The following is an 11,105-nucleotide window of genomic DNA, read 5'->3' as shown; positions in this document are numbered from 1 at the left end:
GTGTTACCTGGGGGGCTCATGGGCTCCCATCCTGGGGATTTCAGCACTCCTGCAGTGGATGGGTGTCACTCACAGCCTGGCAGGGAGGGAAGGGAGTGGCTTGAGAAAAGTGAGAAAAGCTGTGCCCAGCACAGGGGAGGGGCAGCTGTGCCTGTCAGGTGAGGAGGGTTAGGGCAGGTGGCAAGAAATAGCTCTGCCGGGATTTAAGCAACACAAAGCAAGGGTGCTGCTTCTGGCTGGGCCTGGTGTGGCTGAGGGAGATGAGGTTCACTTGGCCAGCAGGCACAAATTACCTCCTCGTGTTCCCCTGTGTCTCTATGCTTTGTCTTTTCATAAAACAGGTCAGTTTGTCCCTCTTGTTCCTCACCCTGATAGGGTGGTTTTTAACTAACCTGGTATCACTGCCATGCTTTTACTCTGAAGGCAGAAGTGAGGCTGTACCCCAAGGAGAGGCAGCTACTGCAGGAGCTAAGGTAAGGGAATGAAGTGGGATTTAAGGGGCAATGGTTTCAAACTGACAGAGGGCAGGCTTAAATTAGATATTAGGAAGAATTTCTGGCCCATGAGGGTGCTGAGGCCCTGGCACAGGTTGCCCAGAGAAGCTATGGCAGTCCCATGCCTGAACGTGTTCAAGGGATGGCTAGATGGGAGTTGGAACAACCTGGTCTAGTGGAAGGTGTTCCTGCCCATGGCAGGGGGTTGAAATGAGATGGTCTTTAATGAGATGATCTCCCTTGCAACCAAATCATTCTATGATTCTGTAATACTGATAGTCACTTGGGCTCTGAGCAATTTCTCCATCTGTGGTGGACACCAGGAGTGTCCCAGGAGGAGCTGGCATTGCAGATACCCAGCCCGGGGCTTCCTCTCTCTGATGAACCCTGGAGTCTGTCACATCACAGGCTCAAACAAGCGGGGATGGCACAGGAATCCTCACAAATGTAGCCACTTTAATGGTGGCATTTGCAGTAAAATGGGAGAGGATGGCAATTCCTGCTGTGTGCCTCCAATTCTGATGCTCTTTCTAGGTCAGGACAAGAAAATCATCTTTGCATTTTGCTCTGCTGTGTGGGTCTGAGATATTTGTTGCTTCCATAACCTTAAAGGTCTTTTCCAGCTGAAATAGTTCTATGATTCCATGCTAAGTGCTGTCTTTCTGGGGACAAGGTTCTCTGCCAGCTATGGAGGATTGGTCCAGCATCTCCTTGGGGATGTGGCTGCTGGGTGGGAGTAACAGGGAATGTTCAGCACTGCTTGCTCCTTGCTGAAAGGCAGAGGTGCAGAGAGGGACAAAAGCAGCCTCCTGTCACTGACAGAAGTGATTCCTGCCCCTGAAGCTATTGGCTCTTGTTGCTCCTGAGAGCACAGGTAGCAGGAGCAGAGCCAGGTGAACCACTGTTTTAAACATTCACTCAACAGGAAAAATCCTGTTGGTCAAAGAAAGTTTAGTAAAAAATCCCTTCACTTAATTTTGTGTATTTTTGTTTAATTGTTCCTGGGGCTTTTTTCAATAAAGAGCAATTACAAGTTAAATTGACTACAGATTACACACCCAGCTGAAGGTGCTGTTAGTTTTCAGTTTGGAGGTCTCCTCAGAAACTAGTGAAACCTATTGTAGAAAAGCTAAAAACCCCAAGTAGTTTCAGTTTTAAACACCTGACTCACAATTAGCATTTTTGGGGACATGGTTTTGTGGTGGGTTTGGCAGTGCTGGGTTGACAGCTGGGCTCAGTGATCTTAGAGGTTTTTTCTGACCCTAATGATTCTGTGACTCCATGATTCTGCAATTTGCACTGATTCTGCAGTGACTGAGGACAGGATATTGCAGAGCACTCTGGTGCTGTGGGCTGGCTTTGTGAGCATCCTGTGCACCAGGATGTGGCTCTGTGCCTGTGAGGGAGGAGAGAAATTAATTCAGGTGATTCTGGAGCATAATCTCTGTGCCCATGTAAAACCTTAAACGTTCTGTGGGATGCTTTAGTCAGCAGTAGGAGATGAGGAGTCCCTGTGTGCACAGGCGAGGGTTTAAGCTGTATGTAACCAACAGGGGGCATTAGGTTTATGCTTATTAAATGTGTATTTCTATTCCTAGCTCAGAAAAATCTCCGAGTAGTTTGATTGAAAACAGCGGGATGTGAATCTTGTACTCTATAAAAGATGCAGGATTCTGTTGTTTTTATTTTTTTCCAGAAGGTTTAGTAACTGTATAAGTCTGGTTTTCTCTAGGTCTAGCCTGTGTCTATTCTGAGACAAAGAGAAGTGAGATTGATGTAATTAACGATCAGATGATTTTTGCATGATTTGCAGCTCAAAAAGCACTTGGAAAATTTAAGTGTTTCTGGTACAAATTTGTTTGTATTGATAATTCCCAGTTTTCTAACCAGAAATTAACGTAAGGCTGCAATTACATCTTTCTGATGGAAATGAGATTCAGCAGTACACAGTTATCTGCTGCTCTTCATTATGGAGAAATCCTTGCCCTGAATTATTCGATTACTGAATGCAAAGGACTTCAGTGAGCATCTCCAGTACAAGCACAAATTGTGGTCTTTGGAAATGAAAGTAATATTTATTACAGAGATAATTATTATGGCTTCAACCACTCATACTCCTGTACATGGTGCTATTCATATACACATTCCTTTTATATTTATATTTTGTATTCATAGCACTGACTGTAGCAACAACTTTTTCTCTCCACATGTGAAGTGGAAAACTGTAGCCTGCTGTGCACTCCTGTCACACCCCAGCAGCTGGAAAACTGTTTTAGGTGATTTCTACAAGCTATATTTAACTTGAGCTGCATTTGGAAACATGGAAATAGATTAAGGAATTAAATATTAAATAATTAGGCGATACAGCTGAGCACTGCTTTCATAAAGCAATGTTGAAACAAATTATTGTCCCAAATGTTCAGATGCTCTAAGTTTCAATAAGTTAATTTGATTACCTGCCTTATGCTAAAATGCTAAAATTACACCACCTAATAACTCCTTCCAAAGTAAAAGTTATGATTTTGAAATAAAGAAATGATCAACCTCTAGCAATTGCAGAGTTTTTGCCTGGGATACTCGGAGCAAAATTTGGTCCCCCATTGTCAGAGAAAAGAAATTCTAATGGATCAGACACATACAGTGACTCCTTTCCCCCGAGCCCTGAACCAGACCACCTGGAAAGATTCTTTTGAAAGCTGTTTGGTCAATGCCATGGCACATCCTTCCTTCTCACAGAGCAGAATTTAGTGTCCTCCAATACTTAACCCAGGCTGAACAGCATTTTAAACAGGATCTCCTCTGTTGGGCCAGTTTGTGTTAGTAGGAGTTGTGTTACTCTGTGTATCCAATAGAACAGCAAATCAGGGACACCTTTTCCATGCTAATCAATTAGTCATGTAAGATGCTGCTGCTTTCCAAAGAAGTGCTGGAGTAGCAGCTGTGTTACTTGTTATGAAAGGTCTGTGTGTCAGCAGATTCTGCCTCTGTGTTGTGTTTTTCTGCAGAGCCAGCAGCAAATACTAATAAAACTTAATGTGAGAAAACATTGCCAGTGAGGTGATAGGTTGAGATTAACTGCACTAAAAGAGGCAATTCCATGCTAAGTTTTTTTTAACTTCTCTGAAGATACACTATTATAAACATATCAATTTAAGGGCTTCTTTCTGCTCACGTGAAAATCAATATGGAAACTCACACAGAATTAATCTAAAAAGGAAAAAGCAGCCAGCACTTGTCCTAAACCTGGACAGCCAAACTGGGCATAGGCCACCTGCTCACTGGGCTCAGTGGAAAACTGCACTGGGGAAAAAAGTATTTAGCTGAAATAGATGTTTACTGGAGAATCTGTGGTGTTGCAGAACTTTTGCCTTACTAGGTAGGTAAAGGGAGTCATGAGTATTTTTCCTATTGCTGTTGGGTATAACTTGAAGGATAACAAATATGGAAGGGGAAATGTTCTGCTGCCTTACAGAATGGCATGAATAATGAGTACCTATTTGGTTTTGCTGTGTCACACATTGAAATTAAGGTTTCCATGTCAAACTATGAAGTGAAAGAATGTGAGAGCAAGGGTTGGTGCAGACAGGCACTGGTGTCACCCTGCTCTCCTCCTAAAAGGGACTTTGGGGCAGGCAAATCAGGCTGGCAATAACAGGATTTAAGTCGGATTGTGGGCTCCACCCTCATTTCTTGCTAGCCCAAATGTTCTGTCTCGGTTTGCTATCTATAGCAAAAAGGTTTTTTTGCCTGTCTCTAGCTCAAGCTGAATGATACAGGTTCATGTATGTATAGATACAATGGCTTCGTTGCTCAAACTTTCTGGATTTCCGGTAACACAGATTCTAACAAGTATGTTTAAACTCAAAATTAGCCTCATGCTGAGTTCTAATGACAATTTCTTAAAAAAAATTGCAGTTGAGCTAAGCTGTGATGCAAGTAATTTCCTTCTCAAAGATAATTTTTATAAACAACTGTATATAAATAAGTTTAGAATTGGGAAAAAAAACCCCAATAACTTGTTCTTAACTCAACCACTGTTATAATAACATTTTACCCCAAACATATATAACACTTAGACTGTGTCCATTAGATGCAAATGTTGTGTTTAATGCCTTTTTCTGGTGTTTGGGTTTCTAAGTACATAATGTCCAGGACAATTTAATGTCACCCACTTACATCCATGCTTCAGCTGCCAAAAAGTCCTGAGAATTTCTGGTATACTTGAGGTACAATCCTCAGGCTCTGTGAGGTATCCCTGTAACATAAAATGTGGTGAACAAAGTGGATTTTAAATTCTGGGGAAGGTTTTTTCTGTAGCTCCTGCTGATTTCAGAAGAGGCTCCAAAACTGGCATGATTCTCATGTGGAGAAAGATCCAGAAAAGGTGTCACATGTGGGAATAACCTGGAACACCTCTGGGAAGGAAAGTGAAGTGTCTCACTTTGCCACAGGCATCAGTGATGTCTGGCTGGTCTGTCCCTCCTCCTGCCAGTGCAGTTTTCCTGCTTCCCACATGTGAGTGCTACCACCTGGGGAAGGAAAAAATATTCATAAAAAAAAAAAAAAGAAAAAGCCACGATCAGAACTAGAGCCCCAGATCCTTGAGTCATAGGATCAGAGACTTTTAAGTTTCACTTCTTTAGCAAGGAAAAGTTTCTTCCCTTGGGAATCCCCAAAAAGCCTGGAAACATGGTCAGCTCACAGCCTCTGAAACAATTCAGGTCTGTGAGTCTGCAGGAAGCCTGAAAAACAGCTCTGATGCAGGAAATGGCTCCATTCTTCAGCAGGGTGCTTGCCATGTGTGGCCATGGCTTGAGGAGAAGAGTGGAGGTTATTTGCTGCTGTTCCTTTCACACTCCCCCTGTTCCCCTCTGCTGGGATTGGGACTTTTGGGGTGCAAGGGGGGGATATCATGCTCTTTGGATCCTTTAGCAGACTTAATTTAGACTATTAGCTACTCCTGCCTGAAAAAATATCCTTTTCTGCTACTAGGATAGCATTTATTTCTGAGTTCCCTACCCCTGAAGTGTTAAGGCTTTATTGCTGGTTCAAGTAGCCCAAAGACTTCCCCAAATATGGAACCCTGGAATCAAGGGCAAGGTTTTTAAAGTGTTTTGCAACTGTACCCAGGAAGGACTTGGGACCCTGTGCAGTCCTTGCTTTAGTCACACATTTCCTCAGAGCATGACTACAAGAATGACTTTGGGGTAAAAATCTAGGGTTGGTCAAAAATGCCAAGAGAAGCAGAATGTGCTTCTGTGACATGTTTTTAGATGGACGCTACTTTAAATGCAAAATGCTTCTAAGATAAACCAGTGGATTGTTTTCTATTTTGAATCTGTTCTGTGATGATTCAGCTAGTGGCAAAACTAAGCTAAAGAGCATGATGTTGAAGCACTGTCATCCCATCTTTACATAATTGTTTTGGACATTATCTGTTCTGGGTAAAAATGTTTTCCCCTTAAAAAAAAAGCCCAAAGACAACAGGAAGAGGAGAATGAGTCAATTTTTCTTAGTCTTCTGTAATTAATCCAGTGATTTATCTCTGTAAAGCCTGCCAATAAATTATTGGTCCCTATCAATTTATTTCTCAGGATGAAACCATGGAAGAGGAAGTCACCATGGACTCATTAGAGCCCCCAGTGATTAACCTCATTTGCTGTCCTTATTACAGAAGAACCTTTACTTCCTTTATTCCACGCACCCTTCTGACTTACCATTTTCTTTTACACATCTGACTCTGTGTCTGGGATCTACCCTTGTCCCAAACCTTGCTCCCTGGGCATCTGTAAGCTGCCATCCTGTGGTCATATTGGGGTTTTAGATTAAATCAGAGGACTCTCCTCCTCTCCTTTCCAAGCAGGAGCTTGAGATTTCCACCTCTTCTCTCCTGAAAGTCTCAAAGATGCAAACATTTTCACTCCTATCACTGTATGCTTCCCTACCCACAAATGTGCTGCAGCATGTGCCATGATTCCCTTTCAGGGTCAGAATTATCAGCTCTGTACCCTGGAGAAGGAGGGATTTCCCTTCTTCCAGGGAGAAAGAACACAGGAGTCTTGGTCTGGACCTTGCAGCACCTGCCTGATGCTGTGATAATGGACTTTGAAAATTCTGATGCTGTTCAATTTGAGGTGTTATTTTAGGTCATTTCAGAAGCTTTAATGGCTCCTTGTGGCTGCACAGCTGGACTCATGGTAACTGAAGCACAGACCTTGCAGGTGAAGGAATGTGAAAAACAGCATTAATAAAATGATAATGTTTTAAAGGCTCTTTTCCCAAGTGTCTGATTCTGGCTTAAGAAAAGGCCGTGGAAAAGTAAAATTGGGTTTCTAAGCACCCCAAGGGGAGGCAATGCCCATATAATGGTTGGGTTGCTTCTGCCCTGATGTCTGGGCATTGCATAACAGCCTTCAGTTAGACTCCCCACAATATTTCATGTGTGTGTATAAACCTCCCCCACTGACTTCTTCTGACTTCTGTGCAACTTTGGCCTGTAATAGCTTTGGTGTGCTCACTAGAGAAACTTAAAGCATATGAAACAATAAAGCAAGGGTTATAAAAAGTGCATGTTAAAAGCAAGCACGAGCTGGAATTGTTAAATCTGTTAAACAGGGATCTACCATGAAGCTGTGCAAGTAATTCAAACCTAGTGCCTCCCACTGCCCATTCTTCCCATATTTTTCATCAGCTCATGGGGAATGCACAGGTTGTGATCTGGAGAAATGCTTTGCTCTCACAGCTGTAACTGAAGCCTGCAGATGCTGAATGCACAAATTTCTGCTGAACTGGGACTCCTCTGCTAAAGGATCCTGGATGTCTCAAGTTGGGCACTGTGATTTCACAGACTATTTTGACCTTAATCTCCCTGTGCCCCAGTTTGCTGTCTGATCCCGGTATGACGAGGTAAAATGCAGAAGATACTCAATGGTGCCCACAAAGCACCAGCAGATTAGTGATGAGCACCACGAAAAAAATTAATCAGGCCATCCTTGAGCAGAGGTTGGCTGGGGTCCCGGGAATGTGGCACAGGGCCATGCTGGATGAGAAGTGTAAAAGGGAAGGGCTTAGCCATTATCCATGCCCTGAGTGCATCCCAGGTGCACAGCACACAGGGAGCTTAATTCTTCCTAATTCCTGTGCTCTTGACTCAGCTGAATGCTGTTGTCTCCTTCAGTTCTGCATCCCTTTGCTTTGTACTGCTGAAGGGACTAAGGGACAGGAGATCCATAACCTCCAGGTCTGCTTGTCCAGACTTAACTTGCCCAACACAACAGAGAATAAAGAATTCTCATCGATGCCAAATTAGAATCCAGTGAGTACTTTGGGTCTGAGGTTTCATCAATACTTTCCATCAATTTTTATACCAAAAGCAGCAACTTTTGTCAAGTTTTTATCGATTTCCTGTCTGCCAAAGTGCTTTCTCAAATTTGTAATGGGGTAAGAAGCAAAACCCCCAAAACAGGAAAGGAAAGAAACTGCAATTTATTCCCTCCCCCATTTATTTTTTGTCACCTAAGTATTTCTTCTGGTATTATCAGCTGCTGCTATAAGCAGAGGTATTTCCTCCTTTCTGAAGGCAATGCAGAAATGTTGTCACGTATAGAAGCAGATCTGATGCCATCCCCAAACATCTTGAGTGTCAAACTTGGATTCTGCCTTCATGCTGTGCAGGAGGGTGAGCTCAGAGATGCTGCTTTGCTTCCTGCAGGTTTCTGACAAACCCCACCCACAGTTCTTGGGTAGTGTTTTTGGAGCCAGTAAAAAAAAAAATTGACCTTATAGTCCTCCCTGCTGAGGAGCAGAAAGTTGCAGTATGAGCTCCCCGTTGTCCCACTCCAGTTTCTGACAACAAGTGTACTTTGCTCATGGAGAAAGATATATTGAGGATCTCATGCCTCATAGATAGCAGAAAAGTCTCTTCTGTCTTATTCTTTGGTTCAGATTGTTTGGATTTTGAGGAGAAAACTACCTGGTTTTCCACCAGTTAACATCCTTTAAACCTCTTCAGCATCTGTTCTCCCCTTGAGCCCTTTTTTCAACAATACCTGTAGGTCATTGGAAATAAAATACTGATAATTTGGAGTTTGTGGATAGATTTGTACAAATCACATTGTTTATAAACAAAGCTTGTGGGCAGCTTGATGATGATTTCTAGAATGGGAAGTCTTCTGTGTGCACCTGGGGTAGAAAACAGCTCTGAGCCTTGCTGAGGGTATCCCATGACTCAGTTCTGCTCACAATATATTTATCCCTATGCAGGTGACTCTCCTTGGTGCCCAGGGTGGTCCCAGGGAACCTGACTCACCTTATTCCACACAGCACTGAAAGCAAAGGAAATGTGAATCTGTTCAGCAGCTTGGGTGTTCCAATGACTCAGACTACCGGACTGGATCAGTGCCTGACCTGTTTATGCTGATCTGTGTCTCCCTCCTCTTCTAGGAGCTTTGGGAGTGATGATTCTTAAATCCATAAATTCACGGAAGATACATTTAAAGCTCTGTGCTGTGAACAAGAACAGGTTCTGAAATGTTTAATGGTCCCTGAAGTAAAACAACCCTCTCCTGGAGGTTCAGATTCCAAGGGTCAGCTCTTCACCACATGCAGCTGAACTTCCTAGTGTGTGCTGTCTCCACTTGCTGGGGGAGTTTGGTGCTTGCCTGCTGCTGGGTGGATATGGGGCATTGTGCCATTTGTAGAAATACCAGAAAAGAGGTAAATCGCCCTGAGCAAGTGCTTCAAATTTCAGAAGAAATGGTGAAGCAGAAGAAGAAGGAATTGTGATTGCTTTCAATCTGGTACAGCAATGTGCTCATTCCCTTTCTGCCTTTTTCTTTTTAGGAAAGGAAAGCTCATTTCTTCCCTTAAAGAAATAAAGTTTGCCAGCTGGGAAGAAAGAAGAACTAGGAATTCTCTGATCATCCATCAGCAATGTTGTTACATGTAGCTTAGACCTTTTTTTTATGTTTTAACAATTAATTAATTCCTTAAAATTGAAACTGTGTTTACTGACCTATTCTGGGACGAAAAAACCCAACCCATTTTGAACCACAGTGGATTTTCTACCACATTTAAGAACAGCTGGTGGAGACTGGGGTATTTTTTGATGTGGAGAGAAGCTTCTTAGCTGCCTTCTTCCTACTTCCACTGACCTCAAACCTTTCTGACAGTTTCCTGCATGCTGGCTCAATGCTGTTTCCAAGCACAATTTGAAGATTCCCAAAAGAAGACAAGAGTCTCTTTGCAGTTCCCAGTTTGCTTTCTTTGTCAGACTCTTCTTTTCAAGGTTATCTTTAGCCTCATCCAGCATTCCAGGAAGAGGTGTCCTCTGGAGTTTTTTGCAACCTTGCTATAGAATATCCCACCACACGTCCTGCCATTCCTATCTGATGTCTGTGACATTTAAGGATATGTTTTTGGAGCTTGTCCCTCTCCATAACCCCTCGTTTAATTGGTGGCACTGGAAATACAGCAACAGAACTTACCAGTGGGATCTGAAGCTGAGGAGATGGAGCAGAGAGGATGGAGTGACTCCTGGGCATGGCTGCCACACCAGAACAGAGAAGTTTAGTGGAAAGGGTGAGAGAGGGGTTTGATGAATTAGTGGAAAGGGGGGTGGGAGGCAAGCAGCAAATCTAGGTTCCAAAACAAGGCTGGGAAATTAGTAGAAAAATTCAAATTGGTTGGCATGGAGGGAATTGGGGAGCTGAGGTCCTGGCAACACTGTCCAGACAGATCAGTCACACATTATTTGCCTGTGCACAGCTTGTTTAGGTAGCTACTGCTCCCTTGAAACACACAAAGGTGTTGCCCTCCACCCTCCAATTACCAGGAGCAAAATTTTATTGGGGTAGCGCTGAGCAGGAGCATCTTTTAAACCACACCACTCTAAAAGGAAAGCCCTGAAGATGCCAGACCTGAGGGGGAAACAACGAACGTTTGACAAATCGGGTGTGGTTCACCTCCCAAACTAGTTTTCTATCAGCATTCCCAACCTGATCGTAATTGAGCTGCTCCTGATTTGCATTTGTTTAAATGAAAGGAAAACCAGACCTTTTCCAGGGACAGCACTAGTGGCACCCAGGAAAGAGCTGCTCTGGCAGCAGCTCCCGATGTGGTAGAGATTTTAAACTTTAAGCAGAGGAGTGCAGATGACCCCAGTGTGACTTGTTGGATGAAGACTCAAGCATCGCAAGGAGCAGGTGCTGAAAGCAGCATGCAAAAATAAATAAATTGATTTTTCCACAGTGGCATGATGTCCTCTGGGAGAAGCACTGCTGCTAGTGCCAGCCAGGGCAGGAGTGTGGAGCACACACCGGGATGTGCTCTGCAGAGCACGCTCCTGCTCTGGACAAACACCGATTTTCCATGTCTTAGCTCCTTCTCCGATCCTTCGCTCTCTGCAGCAGCATGCAAAATTAGCAGAGGCAGAAGCAATAGGTGGAGAAACTCCTTCCAGCGTTTTACTGTCCATAGCTTTAAAAAATCCTGCCCAAGTCATGAAACGGCTGGAGGGAGGGAGGCGGCTGGGTCAGGAGGAGGGCAGAGCTTACCCAGAAACTCGGGCGTGGCGTCTCAGGGCACTGACTCACCTGCTCCGCCGGGGCTCCG

General features: G+C 43.7%; 1 long non-coding RNA gene across 1 annotated transcript; it reads left to right on the top strand.

Annotated features, from left to right (window-relative positions):
- Positions 1-239: 239 nt before the first annotated feature.
- Positions 240-10,059, top strand: LOC146435858 (uncharacterized). Its single transcript, XR_014852410.1, has 4 exons — positions 240-341; positions 424-473; positions 8,937-9,209; positions 9,336-10,059. It is a non-coding gene; the product is annotated as an uncharacterized LOC146435858 (long non-coding RNA).
- The last annotated feature ends 1,046 nt before the right edge of the window (positions 10,060-11,105 follow it).

The sequence above is a fragment of the Lichenostomus cassidix genome, chromosome 5 (assembly GCF_008360975.1).
Source record: "Lichenostomus cassidix isolate B80296 chromosome 5, HeHo_3.0, whole genome shotgun sequence".
Classification (NCBI taxonomy): Eukaryota; Metazoa; Chordata; class Aves; order Passeriformes; family Meliphagidae; genus Lichenostomus; species Lichenostomus cassidix.
This window is presented reverse-complemented; position numbering and strand designations above follow the sequence as displayed.